Source organism: Oreochromis aureus, linkage group 14, assembly GCF_013358895.1.
Source record: "Oreochromis aureus strain Israel breed Guangdong linkage group 14, ZZ_aureus, whole genome shotgun sequence".
NCBI lineage: Eukaryota > Metazoa > Chordata > Actinopteri > Cichliformes > Cichlidae > Oreochromis > Oreochromis aureus.
The window spans coordinates 21,164,020-21,174,295 of record NC_052955.1 but is presented as its reverse complement, the minus strand read 5'-3'; the positions used below and the strand labels follow the sequence as shown (position 1 = coordinate 21,174,295).

At 40.7% G+C, this 10,276-nt stretch overlaps 2 pseudogenes; one reads left to right on the top strand and one right to left on the bottom strand.

Annotated features, from left to right (window-relative positions):
* The first annotated feature begins 2,364 nt into the window (after positions 1 to 2,364).
* Positions 2,365 to 7,499, top strand: LOC120443528 (annotated as a pseudogene).
* LOC120443603 lies at positions 7,190 to 10,275 on the bottom strand (annotated as a pseudogene).
* Between the last annotated feature and the right edge of the window lies 1 nt (position 10,276).

The following is a 10,276-nucleotide window of genomic DNA, read 5'->3' as shown; positions in this document are numbered from 1 at the left end:
GCAGGGCTGGACTGGGACAAAAATTGGGCATTTTGACCAGAGACCGCCCACCAGGTATTAAAGCCATAAAGCCTTTGAATGAAAACAAATGCTGTTGTGACAGTGATGTAAAGTCTTGTTGGTATATGTATGATTTCTATACATTTTACGTCAGATAAAAACTTTGTTCGCAAGATTCAGATAATTATTTAATAAAAGCTAGATATTTTAAATGAGAATAAGAAAGAAAAGTATTTCTTTGTGCCCCCTTTCCCTGTTAATGCCCTACCTGGCCCCTGGCATAACTTTGCTAGACCGCCTCTGCACAGTTATCAGCTGTCAGCTACATAGAAAAGGATCCTGGTGTTATTGGTCTCTCAGAAACAGTTCATAACTTCCCTTCAACTCATTCACGTCACCTAAAAGGTAAACCTGTTTCTCCATCACCTGTTCAGCTCTGATGATTCAGTAAGGACATCTCCTGGTTTCATCTTCATGTTTCCTCTCACCTCATATCCAAACCGATATCATGACCAGCAGCTTTTACAGCTGTGGCTCCAGCAAACATAAGCTGATACTAGAAATTAATATTAAATAAATTCTATCAACAGCTGATCAAGCTTAAATGTGCTGCTGTTGTTTAGCGCGACATACACCGGTTTCCTCTTTCTGGTGCAAAGTGGGCGATAAACAAACACGAGAGAAAAGCCGATCAGCTGATCATTGATCAGTTTCATGATTGAAGTAGCAACAGAGAGAGAGGGAGAGAATGAGAGAAGAGGCAGCTGTACAGCGTAAAGACAGAATAACTCCAGCTTTGTGTCTTTCTTTCATTATAGCTGAAGTCCGGGACAAACTGTGTTTCTTCTCAGCTCAATACGAAACGTATAATATTTTCTCTGAATGAGGGACCATTCCATTTTTAAGAAGCCGTTGGCAACTCTACTAACTAACCTTATGAATAAAATAAAGTTCACTATCAGTAACATCACAGCACCCACCCAGCTGTATAGAAACTCCGTCATGCTAGCTAGCACGCAGTACGAGTTTTTGTAACTGACTGTAAAAAGTCAGCACAACGAAAATAAACTCCACCTAAACTTGGTTTATATCTGAACCAGATAGACTGCAGGTCATAACTTCTTACCTGAAGTTCAGTTCACCTGACACTCGGACCAGCGGCTGCCTCGGGTCTCTCCTCCTCCTGCCTCCCCTTCCCTCATCCACCTGCTGGCCTCTGTGGAAGCAGTGTTGCCAACTTAGCGACTTTGTCGCTATATTTAGCGAGTTTTCAGACCCTCTTAGCGACTTTTTTTCTAAAAAGCGACTAGCGACAAATCTGGCGACTTTTTCTGGTGTTATTGGAGATTTATTTATGACGACTTTTTGACGTGAAAGTGGGTATCGCTTTTACTCTCAACAAGCAGCGGGTGCTGCCGTGGGCACCTCGCCCGTACCAAAGCGCTCACAGGCGGAGGATAGTCCTCCCCCAGCTGCTATCAGGGCAGACGATGTTCACACCTATGCGTCCGAACTGCAAATGAATCGCGCATGAGCGAAGCCGCTGCTCCCGCACTGACTGTAACGCAGTCAGTTCTTCTTTTACTGTTATGCTGTTTTGTGGATCACGAGGTTTAAAACTACTTATAAACACACACACACACACACAAAGTAACTCCACCAGAGTGCCTATTTCGGGTCTTTTTTGCCGGTCCAAGCCCGGATAAAGGAGCAGGGTTGGAATTCTGACTTTAAAAAAAAAAAAATTGCTAAAATAAATTTAATTTGTAGTTCTAAATAAATTCTAAATGCATTTAGGACGTTTGTTACTCACTTTATGTCTCTTCCACAATGTTATTTCTCTCTCCAGCAACGTAGGTTACAATTATATTAGCATGACCAATTATGCAAATTAGGCGATGATGTCATTTAGCGACTTCTAGCGACTTTTAGGACAGCCAATAGCGATTTTCCTTACTGAGGAGTTGGCAACACTGTGTGGAAGCTCCGCCATAGCCACCACCAAACAACAAGTTATTTTTACACATCGACCAGCATCTGGCCAATCCACCACCTCTCATTGTTCATTACAAAAAAATTAAATAAATAAGTCATCAGCCCACCGTGCAAATGCCCGATATGCTCGATGGCCAGTCCAGCTATGTTAACCTGTTAATCTTTCGCTGAAAAATTGTTTTCTGCGGTGCCGTCTTTCATGCTTGGCTCTCCTACCTTTGCTAACATGATGCTCATAGCACAGAAGCTGATGCTGCATTCACTTACACTTGGATATCTGAGCTTCACTGTGAAAACATAATCGTACATTTGACATTTCATTGAATTTTATTGTTTTAGCTTCGGGGTGGCCAGTCTGGTTGGGGGGGTGGCCTGTGCCACCCCGCTGGACACGCCACTGCCAGGTAAGCCCAGGTTTAGCCAGCCATGTTTGATTTTCTTCCAGCTGAAGACATTTTTATTTAGAAAAGCATTTGATTAATTTCTTCTTACGCTGTTCTTATAGTTTTATTGTTTTACATTGTTTTATTTACTGTTATATTGTTTTTATATTCCCATTTCCTGTGTTGTAAAGCACTTTGTGATTTTTATCTGTGAAAAGCGCTATATAAATAAATTTTACTTACTTACTTACTTACTTACTTACGAAACTTTAATTTGAGAAGAGAAACCTTATTCTCTGCCTGCTTTTGGGGCTTTTGATATATAATGACACTTGCCGATACGCCTGACAGGTGAATAGGTAATCTCACCTGTCGCCTCCACTTACTTCCTGGTCAGGTACCCGGGCAGCCGCTGCCTTTCCCGGTGCAGATGTGACGAGCTTCCCTGCCCGCTGCTCAGCTGGCTGTGCGCAGAGCTGAGGGACTCTCTGCCCGGAGCTACGAGGTGAGGCTCAGGCCTGAGATTTTCATTCATAAATCTTTGAGAGAGGCTTTTTTATGTTTAACCATTGTCTTTAATACAGCACACATTCTCCCAAGGAAGGAGGAAACCATCTCAGGATTGTGAATTTTTTACTGTCTCACGCAGAAGGGTCACTGTGGTCTCAAGTGGGCCGACCCAGCAAAGCAACTGCTTAAGAATCGACCTAACTTTTTATGTAATGTAAAACAAAATGCAAGTCCTTTCTGAAAACATCCACATTAATTCACCAAACCAGTTACAGAACAGCCGATTTAGATGCCTTTAATAAATAAAAATAACAGGATATTTTTTACACGTTGACAGATGCTCTACAAAAGCAAAACATCTTCACATGTAGAGTAGAATTGGATTTGGAAACATCTGGATAGTGACACCATTTTCATAATTTTACCTGCAGTTAATTTAATATGAAACTACTGAGATGCACTTCACATTAGCTGTAATTTATATGCATTATATAACTACAACCAAAACATGCTTTAGTAAACAAACTGATGGTTACTATGTTACAAATATAAGCCATGAAAAAAATCAGATCTTTCTGACTCAACTTGCAGTGAAATGTGTTAAATAAACTGGCTTAATTGTCCCTTTTTAGACTCAGGAGGGTCAGGTGATGTGCTGCTGGCGGGAGAGCTGAAAAATGTACTATCAAACATATCCTCTCCCCTCGCTGTGCTGACCTCCGAGTGTTGGACCCGTCCACTCTCAACAAAGTCGCTGGTGAGAAACAGGACTGTGGTGGATACTGTTGTAGAAAGAACAGGTGATTGCAGTGCTTGTGGATTTAGTGCTCTTTTGCACATCTTGCAGAGTTCCTTGTATCAGAATTGCAAGCAGCTCGCATTATCAAGTACAAAGAGTCACATACTGACGAGCGGGCGACAGAAGCGGACTCTGAAAAAGAGCAGCGAGTTGAAGATCTGAGCCGTGACTTTTGTGAGGAAAACGAAGGCGATGACGGTTCGGGTGAAAACGGGAGGAAGGCAGAGATGCAAGCAGAATGGATTTTACTTTCGTGCGTTCTCAACATGGACGCCTCCTCTCGGTTTGAGGACGTTTTGAACGAGGTAAGCTTGAAATAACAGAGATTGAGCCATGAATAAATTGCGAATACAGACTGAGAAGCATTGAAAGAGGAGTTTACAAACATTTGCTTTAATGCAGGTGAATGAGAGGCTTTCTCGCCTACCAAGTGGAGACATGACTAAACCTCTTCTCAGCACCGGCCTCAGCTCAGAGCAGTGGGTAAGCTGCCAGGCCTGTTTTCAGCTCACAAGACTTTAGACGTGACTCTAATGTGGCATTTACATCTTTGCCTCTTCCTGTTTCTCAGCTTCAAGTGAAAAAAATGAATGAAATTCTGTCCGAGGACTATCGGCGTCGGCGACAAATGATGGTCATGCGCTTTCAGGTTACGCTTGAATCATTTGCATGGGGAGAAAAACAAAAGGTAGGAATGTTAAATAACTCTGTTTATAAACTCCTACCGAAGGGGATCATTTGCCTGTTAGCTGGATTATTTTACTCTGAGCCTTGGTTCATCTCTTCAGTCCATTCCCTTTTAATGAGAAAATCTTAGTTCAGCAGTGGTAGTGCATGAGGAAGCTTTGGACTGCCCATCTACCTGCAGAGGGCGTCTCCTGTCAGATGTGGGCACTATAAAATTTGCGCTCTTGTGGCTCTTGCCTGTGCTATTGTCAGTCTGTCAGCCAGCTGCAGACAAGAGCGAAATTCTAACATGCAAAGAGCTGAAGTGAAACAGAATGTTAAAAACAATGAAAAGTGTGCACTGTAGCCCCTTCCTCAGCTTTTCATAATGTATTTTTTCCACTTCTGGTGAACTCTGCTGTACCTTATTCCGGCCCACTTTTCAACCAATCAGCATTTAACTGATGCACAGTGTCGTCCACATGGGGGACTGCACAGTTGAGATTTTGTTCGATTGCAATGGTGATTTAAAATCCTGTCTCCAGAGGCAAATACTGACACAACCTTGGTAGCATAAATTAAGCATAAGGCAGATTTCTTCTACTTGGGTGCCCCTCGCAAACAGAAGCTTTGAACAGCAGGTGGAGTTTTTACATCGGAAGTCAGATTTTGGAGCTGCGAGTGATTGCGTACCCAAGTAAACCCCATGGCAGGCTTCCAGGCAGTGTGTGGAGTATAACATAATGATTATTCATTTATTTACTGTGCTTAAAAATGGCACCTCAGCACAGAGAGCCTGGTCAGTACCACGTGTATGGTTTATTTAGCAGTCACAAATACAGAACAGTGGTTGTACAGATTACAAGTTCTCACCGCAGCCAGCTTGGATTACAAAGGTAGGGTTGGTGTGATGTCTCTGACTTTTTACGTGGGAAGTCCGACTTGATTCAGGGTTTTAGCTGAAAATTCCAGCTGCAAACTTGAAATTTCCAACTTCTCACTGAAAATGGAATACAGCACGAATCCACGAGATGACCATTTTAAGGGTGTCTTTAGCGTCTGATATCAGTTGAATGCAAGAGTAGTAAAGAAGTGTTTGAAACTGAGCGTTTAGTGTAGTCTGAAGCCTAAATGTTTAGTTTACAGGGATTACTTGTTCATATGCTTACCTCATTTGAAACTTTGACTGTTTAAATATGAGAATAAATACAACAGAAAATATGGCACGGAATAGGTCCACTTTAATGTGACTGAGAATGAAGAAAACCAGGTTAGAGTAACATTTGTGAAGACACTTAGCGGCACTCTGAAGTTTATTTAATGGACAAAATGAGTTGCGGTTCTTCATTTGCATCTGCATCAAATATCTCCAAAATGCATGAGAACCCTGCCTTCTCTAACACCTGTAACAAGTAGAGTGTATGTAATAAAGGAGATAAGCAGCACATCTGAAGCCTCAATCTGAGATTTTGACTGTCATCATCTTATTTTCATCTTCAAACTGAAGGAGGGTGGATGTGTGTTCATGCAGGAGTGATTGCGAGTTAGGCATTCCCTGATTCATCATCTTTTTCTTTTTTTAAATCCTACTTGGTGCCGTAATTGATCAAATCAACGCCATGCTGCAGTAAATAGGACTTAAAACTGCTGACTGAGATGATAAATTCATTACGAAGGCTCATAAATTTAGTGAGAACCCATTTGTCTAATGTCGTCTTGCAAACAGAGGATTTCCCATTAGGAGAAAAAAAAAATGTAGTTTTACTTCCCTCTTTAGACCTATAGGCTATCTGTGTATAATTTATAGTTATAAGTCATGCACATACCAGATTGTGTACATTTCTATAAAAGCAATGAAGTACTGGTACATGACCAGATATTTTGGAAAAAGAGCAGAAAATGGAAAAAATGTTGGCTTTCCACATTTATCAGTAGGTTTGTTTAAGAATAAACCTCTGAAACACACATCTGTTGGTATTTTGTGCAATTTACATAAAGCATTGTTTAAGGATTATTGCATGAATATTTTATGCTCACTTCACATTTTGGAGACAAGAGTTCCTCTTGCCTTTTTTAGGTGATTTCCTAAGATAGCAAACATGTTTATGTGGAATGAAAAAGCCTGACTTACATCTTAAAAAACTAAAAGGACCAGTCGATGAAGGGTGACTTTGAATATCTAAGAATGTTGTTTTATTGTTACACATTAACCAAGACTCACTTCCCCCTGAGAGAGCTCCTTGGTACAGCATTGAGTCTTCTCTCTAAGTCTAAATTGCCTAAAGAAGGAAAAGATCATCCAAATATTAATTATCTTAAATATATTGGAATAAACTGGTTTCAGTCTTTAATTTTGATCTTGCCAAACCCAAAGTTGTGCTAAGGTAAAGCTCATTTTGACCAGAAGTTCTAGTAGTCCACAGTGATGTATTGAAATAATTTCAAGATCTTGTACACCAGTTTAATAAACAACAGTTTCAATTGTTTTATCTGAAACTCCACCCTCAACCATCTGAATTCTGCAGATAGTTATGGATTAGATTAAGTACCTGTGAACTTTAGGAAATGTTATTTTAACATCTTCTCTGTTGATTCAGAGCCTGGACAAAAAGCCCTCTTGAGTTTTCAAAAAAACCATGAGAAAGTGGTTTAAGTCTGAAATTGGATGAGAAAGGACTTCTAGGAATACTGAAGTAACAGCTGATGCAAAGAACATCTTGATCAATTTAAGATTATGAATTGCTTTTAACAAGCTGGGACCACATCCTTATTTAAGTTTGATAACAGCAGATTGAGAAAGCAGAAATTGAAGCTGCGGTTTGGGAACGGCCTCAGAGGGGACTGGCAGCAGATCCCAGGCCAGGCAGATCTAATGAGAAGTGACTGAATTGGGGAAAAAAGGAGAGAAGAACAGCTTGTGGCGCAGGAGGCATATACCAGCGCAGGAGGTGTGGTCCTGCACCTGAAATTCAGATAAATTATCTCCAGTTATTGGACACCATACAAGTTTTGAGAATAGGGGTGAAAGATGCAAAAATATCCTTTGCTAAAGAGCTTCTGATTTCTTTCCACTGTTCTGCAGTGATGGACACAACATGTGGGGCAGAGTTGAAGTTCCGATTTTAATTGGGAGTAACCAGAATTGACAAGATCAGATGTGATTGTTTCAGAGGGACAGCTTGTGTTCAGCAGCTGGAGACAAAGTTGGAGAGGCAAGGCTGAAAAGGTTTGGACATGTGCAGAGGAGGGATAGTGTATGTTGAAGATAGAGGTGCCAGGCAGGAGGAGACATGAAGATTCATGGATGATATCTGATTTAGAGAAACTAAATCACATGCAAACAATAATTAACTTATTTTATGACACACATGCGTTTAAATGTGTTATTTTCTTCTTAAACATTCTTGGAAACATATTTACTTACCACCCAACTTAACTAGAAAAAAAAATCTTATTGACTCAAAAAGTAAAGGCAGAGTATTTGCATCCACAGACCATTTTTACTTATACACACCAAGTGATTTATTTTACTGTCAAATATAAAGGCTCATATCCAAGCCAAGGTCAGCAGAAATTACTTATTCTTTTGCGAAACGATTATTCTATTGCAAAAGTATTACAGTCAGTGCACAGTCATATTTTTGTCATCTCGTTGCCATTGCTGGTGCTCTTGGTGTCCACATTAGTGACACTGTTCTTGGTAGTCGGATCCTCGCCGATAAAGTGGAGGATGTTACGCAGGGAGCGGTTCATGCTGTCTTTGAAGCTTTGACCCAGACACACATAGAGCAGAGGGTTTAGGCAGCTGTTGAAGTAAGCCAGGCAGAGCGCTATAACGTGTGCCAGGTGAAGTTTGGGGCTCGCAGAGGAAACCCGAGGGGTGGTCAGCATGAGGAAATCCACAATGTGCAGAGGTAGCCAACACAAGAAGAAGCTCAGCACCACAGAGATGATGACCCTCAGTGTTTTCTTGGATCCACTCCGACTATGTGTCATTCTCCTCTGTGTCTTGCTGAAAACCACCAAGTGACAAACTAATATAACCAGGAAAGGAATAATGAATCCAATCAGGAAGCGAAAAACAGAGACAGGCCAGGCACCGTCTACAGTGTACTCCATCCTACACTCTCTCTTCTCGTCACCTGCCTCAATCTGCTTGGCGTACACAAACTGTGGGATACTGCCTATCAGGGCCAGGACCCACACAGCAACACATCCATAAGCACCCTTTTTGGGTCGCCTGTGGTTCTGACACCAGATGGGTCTGATGACCAGGAACAAACGATCCACGCTGATCACAACCAGCTGCAGGACGCTGCAGTACAGTAGTAAAACAGGCCTCTGATGAGCATGCAGGCCAGCGGACCGAAGTGCCACCACCAGAGCATTTCCAGGCACACCCAGGAGGGCCACAAGGCTGTACATGGCCAGAGCCGCTATCTGAATCGGCTTAATCTCAGGAGTCACAGACTCAGTAATGTCAGGAAATGTGTAATAACCGTCAGGATATGTGTTATTATAATCACCGTAATCCATGATTCCTTACAAGTGCAAAATACAGGATATAGGTTAGTGTCTTAAAACAGATTATTTTATTTTTTTTATCTAAAACATTTTCATATTTTTTCATCAAAATTTAAAATGCGACTTTAGTATTAACTCACTGATTGTTTAGCCCCTGCTTGTGTTGCTCTGTCACTACTAAGAGGAAGTTGTAGAGTGTTAGAGCTGGTCTGCTTCATAATCTCACCCCACCCCACGCAGACACAATTGCACAAGATTCCTGCACAAGCATGTGTGGAAGAATGGCTGTTAACTGCAGATCACTGTCTGACATGCAGAGCAGAAGATTTTGATTCTAAGGTTCACCAGGTTAAGGAGCTCCATGCTGCTCTGACACTCTTAAAAAATGTTACTAGAAAGCTGCAGAGGCTGCATTTCATATCAGCTCCACAGCAGTTGATTTCATTGACTGGGTTATTCTACAAAGGAAGAGGAACTTTTAGTGAAATCAGCTGGGTAGTCTTACATTGAAATGCTAACCCACGACCTCTGCAACGTTTTAAGAACGCATTTGCCCGTTCTATTTGATGGGTGGTTTTCCTTCTAATCACATCATCTTGTATACTTGGTTGTCCTAAGGTTTTATTCCCTTTTGATCTTTATTACAAGGTTTGGTTTACAGTAGCTGCTAACTGCAATTTAACACTTAATTATAGAATTATTCAAAGAAAAGGTTGCACATTTGCCCCATAGCTGATTAACTTGGCTGTTTACACAAAATCTGAATTTGTTACAAAGAACTTGTTAAAGGACTGACTTTTAGACAAGAACTAGAGAATTGCAAGTTTTCTCGGTTCATTGCAAAAAAAAAAAAAAAAAAAAACACAGATCAGAAGATTCCAAGTACAAAATATTTTAACTTTTCTAAATTGAAACAACTTGATATAATGACGTGGACATAACTGCAACAAATTTGCAAATATATTTACTTTTTTACTAATTGTGTATCAATTGATTCGCCCTTGTTGTAAAAGCTCAAAAATAAAAGGAAATGTCTACACAACAGATATCCAACAACTATCCAAATATTTGCATATTCAACTTTTTCCAAATAATTCAGGCCAAACCAATTAGTTAGGTGTTTTAGAAATTAAAGCTGCCCAATTTGCTGCAAGTACTGGGCATGCAGATATGCAATTAGTTACAAATGTAAATGTTCATACTGAAATCTACAATAGACTGGCAAACTAAATTTAAATTGCTTAGTTACCAACCCATGTTTATAACAGAGCCAGTAAAATGAAATGAATCACACCTGGGATTCTGTGTGCCCATACCTCCATCACATTTGTGATATCTATCCTAGCTATCTGGCATTTCAAGTTTGACACAGTTCTTGGATTTGCTGTCTGCCATGTTA